Raw genomic sequence first — 12,365 nt, forward strand, 5'->3', positions numbered from 1 at the left:
TACGCAGGACAGGACTATCAATCATAGTCCACGCTCTGTCAAAACTTTAGAACTAAGTGGATCTTAGCGCTATATTAATATACCTAGTCTCAAAAGAGGTTTTTTGTTTTAGAATAAAATGATGCTGGCCTTTTTGTACAGATTCAAAATAAGAATAATGTTAGTGGCCTGTGCGTTAAGCTGTCAAAAATATGTCATTATATAGTTTGCGATTTTTTTAACGTGTATAGAAATGAAGTAATGCTGTGTTAAACTTAGCTATTAGAGAAAAAAAAAATAATGTCTTCTTTTAAGAAATTCTTACAGTTATAGTTTTTGTCAAGTACACTAAATGAAATTTCGAGTGATTTATTTTTGGAGTTGTTTTTATTCGCGTTAAACAGAAAAAATATTAGAGCGTTGAAATATGGATTTCAGCAAAAATATTTATAACTGCGATGAATCAGCAGATATGTTTTAGAAAATGAATACTTTATATGTTCAAGTAGATTAAAAATATATTTTTTATATAAACTACGCGAAATATACTAACGACCCCATATTGCATTCTGCTGATTCGCTTACTAGAGATAGAAGTTTGACACTACCCCCATACAAGTTAAGTCAAATTCTCTAGTAAGCAAAACAACAGATAGAATATTGAGAACGGCCTCATCAAACCAAATCGCAAGCAATCAGGTAGGTCACAAAATTCCAGTTGATCCAATGAAAGGTAATCTCATGAACATTAAGACTTAAATCCGACCAAAGGGTCTCATCATAACGATCGCTACCAACCCCTAACCGAATCGGAACAAAGAACGAATTTAATTTAGAAACCTTTTAAGTTCGTCCAATCTCTTTTGATGTTCCAACGATGTAAGGGAAGTGTTTTCTTAGTAGTAAATTTTTCGATCGGAATATAATTCGTGTTAGATTTTGCGGATACTATTTTGTAGAGAGAAATTGAATTAAAAAAATGTGAAATTACCTTGACATGTCATGCTTAATATATATAGTTTCATAGGACCTTAGGACCAATTTAGATGGTAAGAGTCTGACACACCCTCACGCTGGACCCACAGCGGGGGAAATCATGTGATGATTTCCCTCAAAAAAGGACCAATTTACTTATCTATTGGTTCTTTAAGTCTTCTTCCATCAACAAACAAGCGTGTCAACTTCCTACACAGCAGCGTATCTTTCAATGAATTTAAAAGAGTTTTTCGTTCAGTTTTAGATCAGACCGTGGTACGTACATAGACACGGCTGGTACAACCGGTCTGCCGGCTTTGCGGATTGAATAAGCCATTACTAAAGTTTCTACAGCAATTACTAGTGCCCTTAAATGGCCTGGTCTGGTCGGCCGCATAAAATTTATATTGCACAGATGCTCGGCCCGAAACGGACGGTATTTCTTTGGTACACCGGTCTTTTGCATCGCGTTTTTACTATACTTTTGCTCGATACAAATTTGACTTTCTCCACCGATATGAAATCTTTAAGTTTCATACTTAAATTTTATATAACAGTCCAAAATATTGGCGGTTCCAAATATAATCTTGTCGATTAAATTCTGCACTGAACAGTGAACACGTATCTTTTCTAACTACCCACGCAGAGGTCGACGGCTTGCAGTCTGTATCTAAGCACTTTAACCTACTTTCTCAACTCAGAAAGCTAGCATTAAATAAGAGCGGTTTAAAAAGAAATTAAATTCTGCATTTGAATTTGATTTTTTGAATGTCGAATTGTATACAAATATGAGGTGCATTGGTGTTGCGAGTCACGAAGGCGGATTGTCGCCGCCATGACGCGCTGTCTTGGTCGTGACGGCTGGTCTATCATGATGTAGCCGACTATAACGTTCCTTTCCACGAACTAAACTGAATTTCGAACGTGATTCCTTTCGGATAAAATTCTAGTCTATTTCAAACGTAAGTGTACACTGAGTCACTACTTATATATAAACATTTTTTAAAAGATAAATTGAATTGTATGAGTAATAGGTATCCGTTTTTGTTCTATTATCTTAATAGGTAAGTCACGGTGTGTAGGTAGAATTAGGTAATATAACAGGTACTAACAATATTGTGCTAATGTTTCCTCTACATCTATTTTCTTATGCATCTGCATATTTAAGTGCAATCAGTGTATTATGTGAATGGATATTACAATGTGTGGAATTATGCAAAACAGGACTCAAGATTCAATATTTTATCCTTATGTACTTATGTCGCAATAAGTTATTGCCATTAAGGCCATTTTTAAATAGGTTATAAAATATCTGTAGGTTTAGCATTAAACTAAACACCATTTCCTTGGAAAGCCAAGGATAAAAATCAGGGTTAATATTACGCAATTATATAGAGCAAATTATTCAGTTTCTCAATAATTTGAAATACATATGACATACATAATTTATCCGCAACCGCTTACTTAGACAAATGACTCAACAAAAAGCCGGAATTTTCACAAAATAAAGGCTAAAACTCATTTATTATATCATTATTTATTACTCAACAGAGTAATAACCTAGGCTATGGTAATAGCTTGAATGATAAAATAGGTACAATGACATAAACCTTAGCATAGTCATGTCCGCCTACAAACGACTACGAAGACCGCGAAAAGAAGGCTAGATTGCTAACTTTGAGGAAATTTTGTAAACCTCCATTTGGTTTACATGAGACTTTATTTTAATTTAGGCTTTATTTAAATATCGTCGTCTTAGAATGAAAACCTCGCATTTTTTCTCAATATTTTTTATTGCATTTCTTGGAAGATAATCGTAAAAAATATGGAATACTAATCCTTATCCTGAAAAATGCATTTTTTCTCAATATTTTTTTATTGCATTTCTTGGAAGATAATCGTAAAAAATATCGAATACCAATCCTTATCCTGAAAAGTTATCTCTTGCAGTTACGAGGTTTTCACTCTAAGGCGTCGATATGTTCAAGGTTCATTTTTAAGTGCATTTTTTTACATAAACTGTCATTTGAAATATGAGCTAGGTACCAATGCTCTTGCCAGCAGCTGCTGTTTTCGACTTCCTATAATTTACTTATCTGTTGAACTTTACATCAGAATTGTATATTGTACAGGCGCATGAATAGGGTAATTTAAAGGTATTGAATTAAAATCCTGCCTAGGTGGTCTTAACCAAACCGTACCCACAAAAACGCATGAGGTAATACCTCAAAAAACACGTAGGTAATTAATAGTAAAGCTAGCCTAAACACGTCCAATATGAGTCAAATGTTCCTAAACTCGTTTCCCATCACGTCCTCACAAGGCAATTCTGAAGAGGAACGACAAAAACTCGCTTATACATGACCAACTCGCTTGAATACTAATGTCTGTCTGCCAATACCGAATTCAAATCATGCGTTTTTTAACACAATTCGCGTACCGAAGGACGATATGCGTAACGGCCAATCACAGCCGCAGCCGTTAGAGTTCGAAAATCGAATAAAAGAAAATGATGGAGGCCATCTTTGAAATGTTTTTGAATTTCGAACAGGTGTATTGTGTAAGCAGTTGGTTGTTGGGTATTAGCGTCCTTTACAAATGATATGACATTGGCGTTTAATTACTCTGCATTAAGAAAATCGACATACATTGTTTTGTTTTATAAATCAGGATTGATTTTAAAGGTATAACCAAGTTCAAAGAACTTCTTAAAATATCCAGTGAAAAGCGGAATTTAAATTTAAATTCTAAGAATACAGTTATCATACCAATGTGAGATAACATGACGTATTTTGGAATACAGTTCAATTTACATCCTTCTAACATAACAACAAGTTATTTAGTAACTTCTTTCGTTCACTGAACTATCCATTACCTGTTTTATCCCTTATAAATGATGTCTAGAAGAAAAAAATACGCTATGTATGCTAAAATGTTGAGTTTCTCGTCTTATGAAGTGTGTACATACCTATTTAGCACGGAATTACAATAAACACAAGCAAGGTCGTGTATGGCCGTTAGCTCGGCTATCTGACCTTCTTAGAGGCGACAACTCCTTGGCGTGACTCTATGGTTCAAGACTTTTACCTTTTTTGTAGCATTATGTCATTTTTCACGTGGTCACGACGCGGTGCGGGCTTGGACAAAAAAGGTCTTTGTCTTATTGTCTGGTCTTAGTAGGTAATGGGGCCTTCGAGTTTTTAATTTGTGGCCTTTGCCTACTGTAACCAGCGTTAATTTTATGATTAAGTTACCTACATATTATAATCAACTTTTAAATTATTAAATCATTTCAATTAATGATGCCATTATACACAACTAATTAATTATATTTAAAAGCTTTTTTCTTAGAGTACATCTTTATAATAATCGCTCAACTCAAAAATATACAAAGGGAGGTTTTAGGCCATTCAATGTTAGATAACCAAATAAAGATGACCTCTCGTCACCCATAATTCTTTCTTATCTTACTCATTTATAAAAGAACGTGGGAGTTCAAGATATACTGGTTAAAGTATTTAATAATATTATTAACTTACACAAACAATACCAAGAAGTATTGACGTTTTTCTTTACACAATATGTCACTGGCCGGTTCGGATGATCCGATGTTCTTTTTTCAATTTTTTTGTTAGTTTTTTGTCTGTGGTCGCGGCGATATGCGGTTTGGCAGTCAATAATGGAGTCGTACCTGATGTCAGGTGCACGGGCTTTCTTTTTTATAAGCTTAACACCCGATTTTGGGACTTCGGTAGGAGGTAGAATATTTGTCATAACGGCTGTCAGAGATAGTAGTTTTTTCTATGAGAATATTCCAGGTATAAAGCAATGTATTTTAGCGAAAGATTGAAAAATGTGTAAGCAAATAATTTAGGCAATAATAAGTACTTACATGAGACGAAATCTCGAGTTTGGGACACAAAGCGACTGAAGACTGCCAAAAAAAAATACTTAGAACGATTATGAAAAAAAAAACAAAGACAACCTCATTATAGCGTCCGCCTCGGAGGCTTTATAAAAATAATGGGAATAATTCGACAGAAATCTCGAACGGAGACATTTTTCTTTATATTTCTTTAATTAGGCATTTCAAAATTGGAATGTCGAAAGAAGAAAAAAACCATATTGAAATTAGAATTCAGAAGCTTGAACGAAATGTTTTTACAAATTAATTAATTTTTATACAGCTTATTAATATTGTTACCGTAAAAGCACTCCAAATGACATTATCTATCAATCTTTTTTTCCCACAACAAAAAAGCCATAATTATTAACATCTTAATGTAAACAGAGGGTCTCTTTAATTTCGGGATTGTACAATGTAAGGGTCCATCTTCAAAGCAAAATTTTTGTTTCAAAGCGTCCGCGGAGGAAACTTTTTTTCTCATAAAATGAAGGGCCAGATTGTAAAACATTCTTTTGTTATATCTTCGTCTTAAACATCGGTGATCCTGAATTCTGTTTGGCATTTTTTGAGCAATTGACGTGAACATTTTAGCGCATTAAAGACGTTTTTATTTCAAAGAAATATGTGTAATTACCGTAATGGATCTTTTGTTGTGTGAAATAGGGTTTAATTTTCATTACATTTTAAAGGAAATTGCGTAGTCATTTCCTATGTTTTCTTTTGTGTTAACAAACAGAAGCTAATACGAATATTGTATGTAATTTCAGGTCCTTGCCAGATCCTGTCATTGGTACTTCTCATCGAATGATAGAAGATAGTATGAAGCGTTACTACAGAGAAGAATGCAACAAACTGGAACTCGGAACTTCTAGAATAAAGAACAAACTCAAGCTAAAATTTGAAAAGAAGAGAAAATATGAAGGTTTTATTGAAGAAAGAAGAAAGTAGATAGGTTAATTATCTTTGGTTATCTAGCTGTATGAGTATTGAGACATCATAAAGCTAGGTTACCGGAGTTAAGTGCCATCTACGACAACGATACGACAACGATACGACGATGCGACGGCGACACGTGAAGAGAATTGAACAATGAACTTCAGCAATTGAACTGAATTTTACCTTTAATTTAATGTGTGTCTGGTCTTTTTAACTTAGTGTCTTGTTTGAAGTACAGTCTGCTTAGTATTTGGAAGACTTTAATGTGTTATGATTGTTAACGTTTTGCTATAATTGAAGAATTATTTTTTAACGTACTGGGCACACTGTACTTATTTTTTAGTTTTCTTTTTGTGTTTAATGTACATATGTTTGTTCTAAATATGGTTAAACCTGTGTTCATAACGCATATTTACTGTAGTTGATGTATATTGGAAAGTCTGTTAACTTTGTATGTTGGTTTTTAATCTAATATTTCCATAGTATTTTGTATTGTTTGGTCGAAGCGAAGGCGTAGTGAAATTATTTTAAGCTATTAACAACTTGAAAAGAACTATGAAATCAAAATTTCAACCTTATTATTAAAATCGGAAATTCACAAAAAATCTTCCATTTTTTTATCTATAAAAGAAAAAAAGCTCTGATTAAAAGATACATCTTTACAAAAAAGGTAAAATTAAAGGTACTTAAATTGGCAGTTCTCAGGTATCTCAGATCTTTACACGAGGCCTCTAAAAATAACTTGATTAAACTCCAGCCATTATAATGATAATCTAGAATTAATTAAAACTTCAACGTATTAATATTTGCCTACTTATAGTTTGAAAGTTTTAAGTATATTTACAAGATCTTGATGTAAATCCTTCTTAATTAATTTACTTACTATCTTTCGCACGCTTATTTCGTCTACGTGATTTTATGAAAACGACATGTTTTCAAAATATATTCAAACTTTAACTTTAAATTCGACTTACCGGTATATCCGTCGCAGAAATTCACGTAACTGTAACAGGGATAGCATGATGTTAGAATAAAATAGAATAAAACATAATTGGCCTTACTACAAAAACTTTAACCACTGTTTAACACTTGTCTAAAAAAAATGTGGCACCAAAATGAACCATATGTCAACGTCATAATTTGTCATTTTTTTAGACAAGTCTTAAACTGACGTTAAAAAGTTTTTGTGGTAAGACGGATAGAATTTGCTTAAAATATGGTTACAAATTGTAGGTCTTAGAATACAATTACGTTTTTTCATATCTCGCCACATATTCAGCATGTTTGAACAGTCCTTAAAATTAAGTGGCTTTCCAGTATTCGGCTGTTAGTCTTTATATTGGAAAAAAGTTAAAAATATTCACACACACATTTGCAAGAAGCACTATTTCTATATTCAATAAGAGTTGCATTATAATTAAACCTTAGACAGCGATTTTCGATCACAGAATCGTGACAAAAAATAGATTAAATAAAATCTACATTGCCTTTTTCAGTTGACTGTTCTTTATAAAGAATAGCAATTAAACAAAATTAACAATTACTTAGTTTGATTGAAATAAATTAATAGATAGTGCTCTCGATCATAAAAGATTTAATATTCAATATTTTAAAGGATCATTAACTGATATTAATTTGATTGGGATTCTCACTTTGATTGAACTTCAATTAAGAATACATTGGCAATACATAAAAGATTGATGGAATAATAAATATAATTGTTCAAAGATATATTTGATGGATTGCAGAGTGATGACTAATGGTATCCACGATTTTTTTTCGAATAAAGCGAAATAATATTGGCGTAGCCTTGGTTGTTGAATTTAGATGTAAGCATTTCATAGTAATTATAAAAATATTAACTATACAGGAATGAATTTTATCCAGTGCGCAAACTTTGTCAACTTATAGTTAAATAAGTTTTATAGATACGTATATTTTTATTTTGTTGTGTTTTAATACAAAAAAGTTATTGATATCGAAAGATGTTTATTTTGTAACCGATTGTACGGTCACAGTCGTCATAGTAGGCGCGGCGGCAACGCGAAACCGGTTTACTGACGCGAGCGCTGCTTGGCGCGCGTAAGAATAGTTGGTATCCATATTTTGCTGATTTTAGGGGGGACAAAAGAATGAAAAATTTTTTTTTACTGATGGTGCAGATATGTTCTGTTAATGATTCTGGACCACCAGTTTTTTTTTGTGCAATGCTTAAAATTCATTCCTGTATTTAACTACACGACGAATTTATGTACATATCTTTAACTTTATTTACTTATATTATAATTCCAAGAAACTTTTTTTGAAAATTAAATTGCAATAAATAGATGTAGCGACATAAAAACAATTGAATCCTAATGGTCTTGCATTAAGCGAAATTAAAATAAAAAAAATCATTCATCGAGAATTGTTCATGCCAAAATTGGAATTAGTAAAAATACGCCACCAAAAAGGCTAATTAAGCACTAATATAAAAAGACCATAGAGGAAGAACCATATTTTAAGTTTATCTATGGCAAGCGTTAGTTTTTGACAGCACAAAATTAATGGCCGACGTCACAAGCCCATTAGTGAATTAAGATTTTATTTTCCCAAGAATTTAATTAACATAATTGCTCTCTATAGTTTTTTGCTAAAATCTATTATTTAAGAGCACAGCCCACTGCATACTATACAGTCGAGTGACAGCAGTTGGCCCAGTTGTTTTTCTTTTAAGAAAATTGTGAAAATTTTCCTATAGTGAGTTTATTACTAAAAAATCTTACTTTCAATTTTGTTAGTTTTTAAAATGATATTTACGTTCATACCTACATATATTACAAATTAAAACTATTTATTTATTGCAAAAATGTATACAGTTACAGAAATGCATCCTTATCCTAAGTATACATTACCCTGTTAGGGCGCAGCAAATTAACTTAAAACTATCTCAACACAACATATACTGTTTAATTCTTAACTAGACTTACATCTAAAAGGACAATATAGTTATTTATTTACATTATAATAAAATTGTGACTTAATAAAATACATACGTAGTTACAAAAATAAATCGTGAATTCAATAAAAGTTTTAATTTGCTCTGATACCGGCCTAATACCTGATTGTTGTTATGCGCGTAAGATCACTCATCTTTATACTGATTTATGAGCCCAAACAAATTGTCGGCCGACTAAAAGTTTGTAGTGCGCTCTCTAAGTGGAATGATAAAGAACTTTCAGAATATTCTTAATTTAGTATTCTTGTTAGGAAGACATTAGTGTAATCATTTTATGTATTATGTATTAAGGGGAAGTATTGTTTGTTTGTCTGTTTTTGGGGAACACAGCTTCCGAGTTTTATGTAAATCGTGTTATCGTTTACGTGATATTTATTTATTTATTTATTCCTTTATTTCAGGCAACTAGGGCCCATAAAAATACAAATACACATATATCGTACATTACAATACTTATAAACTAATACATAAAAAAACACCATATCAATATATAAATACAATACTATATCTATAAAATATTACTCAAGTCTTCAATAATTGTAGGTATTGTTGTCTTTGGACACATTCTTAAACCGTCGGAGGATGGGTTAACAAGAATGACAATTAGATGATTAAACATATGTAATATGAAGGTACCTATATTTTTCCTAAAGTATTTATTTTTTATAAATAATAATTTTTTATTCATTGTAGGAGTAAAGGACCGATGTTTATGATTTCAATGTGAATTATACCAACCTATGAGTTAAGTATTTAAAAGGTAATTAATCGCCATTATCTGCCTAGCCGTTACCCAACTATGTTGAGGTCGGCTTCTAGTCTCACCGGATGAAGTTAAGTAAATACGTGATTAATTTGATTGATAAAATAAACCTTGTGTGTAACAATAAAACATAAAAATATCATGTAATGCAGACATGGTAACACTAGTACCGACCTACTTGGTGTAAGACGTCTGCAGTATACTAGAGCGTCCCAAAGGTCCTTACTTAACGTTCGCACGTAAACAACAACCATATTTCATAATTACTTATTGCGTTTAACTTTTGATTAAATTAGCTACACGTCGCATTCTGTTACTGAAACTTAACAAAATAGGCTTTTCAAAATTATCTCAAATCTGTCTCATTTACTGATTACCATAATACATCTGCAATAACTAAATAGCATAGGTCTTGAAATTGTGTAGGTATCCATATCAAAATTTAACTTTATAGTTTATGAATGCGTTGTTTTGTCTTATTTTAAAAATTACGATAACATTTTCTAATTCGATTTATACTTTGCAATAGAAAATTGGTTAACTTTATGGTTACTTTGCTACTTTAAAACATCCTTCTATAACTTAAATATTTTATAAAGAATTATCAAATAAGTATGTACCAGGAAAAACAAAACCCAGATACGGAATTTTTCACATTTCAGTTTGCCAGTATTTTCCACCTGCTAACAAACATTGTAAATGTATTTCTCAGTACATTTTCGCTTTATCTCGGCAGATAATAGGAGTTGTGCTCAAACAAAACTCCTGCCGTCTTCCCTTGGTTTTAATACCTATATTAAAAATGTGAAAGTTTGTTTGACACAATTGTGTAGCTGAATCAATAGATATGAAATTTGGCATAGAAAGAGTAAAAAGCTGGAGACGGTTATACTCTACTTATTATAATAAAATAAATAATAGTTCCCATAGTTATCCCAATTCCCAGTCCATTAGCATCCCATCCCAATAGCCCTAGTAGTTTTATTCCATATTTAGCAATAGTTTAGCACAGAACCGGGGATTGTCCTTGGGTACGTTCCTATAGTGTATACAGGGATAATCGTCGGTTTTGTGTCGCCATTTCATTAAAGTTGTCTCAAAAGGGCTTCAGCGTGTTGGCTTCGGCCCCACGTTCGCCTTCCAAAAATCCGGGACTCTGTAGTCCCGTGGTCGGGTAGAGACATACAAGAAAATAAATAATAATCAAGTGACACTGAAATAAATTTTCAGAACGGTTTAGTAGTTTTTGAGATTAGCGTTCATGCAAAAAAAAAACAACTCTCCAGTTCTATAATATTAGTTATACATTGACCAAAGTTGGTGAGCCCGCAGTTTATTCTTTATATTTATTTGGAGTTATATAGAAAGCAACCGTAATGTTGCCATAAGTAACTATGTACATTGTACATATTCCAAGCAGGTGAAGTAGCGTACAAAAGCTAGTATTGTAAGAGTGCGTCAGCTAGTCAGAGCTCAGATCCCCCGGGATATACAAGTAAATATTATCTCTCTTTGTTATTACTGAGCTGAAAATTAAATACAATATAGATACAGATGTGTAGGTACCGGCTTTTTAATCTCAAGAGTGCTTATAAATGTTTAGTTAGCTTTTGTTTTAGGATTGTTTGCGAATTTGAGGGTAGTTTTCTTTTGTTTATAGTGGTGGGAATAAAAATTGTGATTAATATTTTATTACGAATAATTTATAAATATTAATATAATATTTATCGATCGTTATTAGAGTGTTTGTTATTTTATTACTATTTATTGCGTTCCATGTTCATAAGGTGGAAATTTATAATCGTTGTCACAGTTTTGGACACCGATGGGCACATCAAGATAGAATTAGGAAGAGAGGAAGGCGTTTTATGTAAGACAGTATTCACAGTATTTAGTTTGTAGTATCTATGTATAGTATACTATATTATAGTAGGTATATTACTATAATATAATTCAGTTTACATGTGTAAACTGAATTATAAATACTTAACTGACTAATAGAAGTGTGAAAATCTGAAATACGCTTGTTTCTACCTATATTAAGGTTATAATACTAACGTCAGTAGCAAAACCAAAATATTATACCTATGCTGCCAGGAATTGTGAGAAAACCTCGTAGAAAATTCCGTTTCACGTCATATATTCTTACAGCATGAAATGAAACATAGTGCCGAATGGAAGTGTATGAAAGGTAGTGCTATGAAATTCATTTCTTGAATCCGGAAAGTCAGAAATCAAGGTAAAATAGTATTGTATTTATTGTGAGAAACACTGGTACTCAGCTGAATCCGGTTAGACTGGAAGCCGATCCAAAAAAAATGTTGGGAAAAGGCTCGGGAGATGGATATTGTGAGAAGTAGGAAGGAATCGGAAGTGCATCAAGTTATGTTAATAGAATTCCATACTTTTCATTACAAAATTTTTAAAATTATACCAAAATTAAAATGATAAAAACATGATTTCCCATTTTATTTAACGTAAGTAGAAGAGAGAAAATCCCTTATAAATTGAATTGCTCTGCGGAGGGCTCAGCACACAGTCTGCCGGTTTGCGGCGTTCCAAATTGAAAATGAGATGTTGGAACAAACGCTAACTTATAAGGAAACTATGGTCTAGAGGACTTGTAGAAAAATAATATAAGATATAGATGTGATAGCTGCTGATAGTTTCAAAGTAAAGACTGTCTGATAAAATCTGCAGGCAAGTGGAAAAGTAATTGATTGAGATTTAATACATTTTTTAATCAAAAGTTTTTGGTTCGCATTATGGATACACTGCTAAATGATTTGTATTAATGCTTGATTTTT

Source organism: Helicoverpa zea, chromosome 1, assembly GCF_022581195.2.
Source record: "Helicoverpa zea isolate HzStark_Cry1AcR chromosome 1, ilHelZeax1.1, whole genome shotgun sequence".
Taxonomy (NCBI): Eukaryota; Metazoa; Arthropoda; class Insecta; order Lepidoptera; family Noctuidae; genus Helicoverpa; species Helicoverpa zea.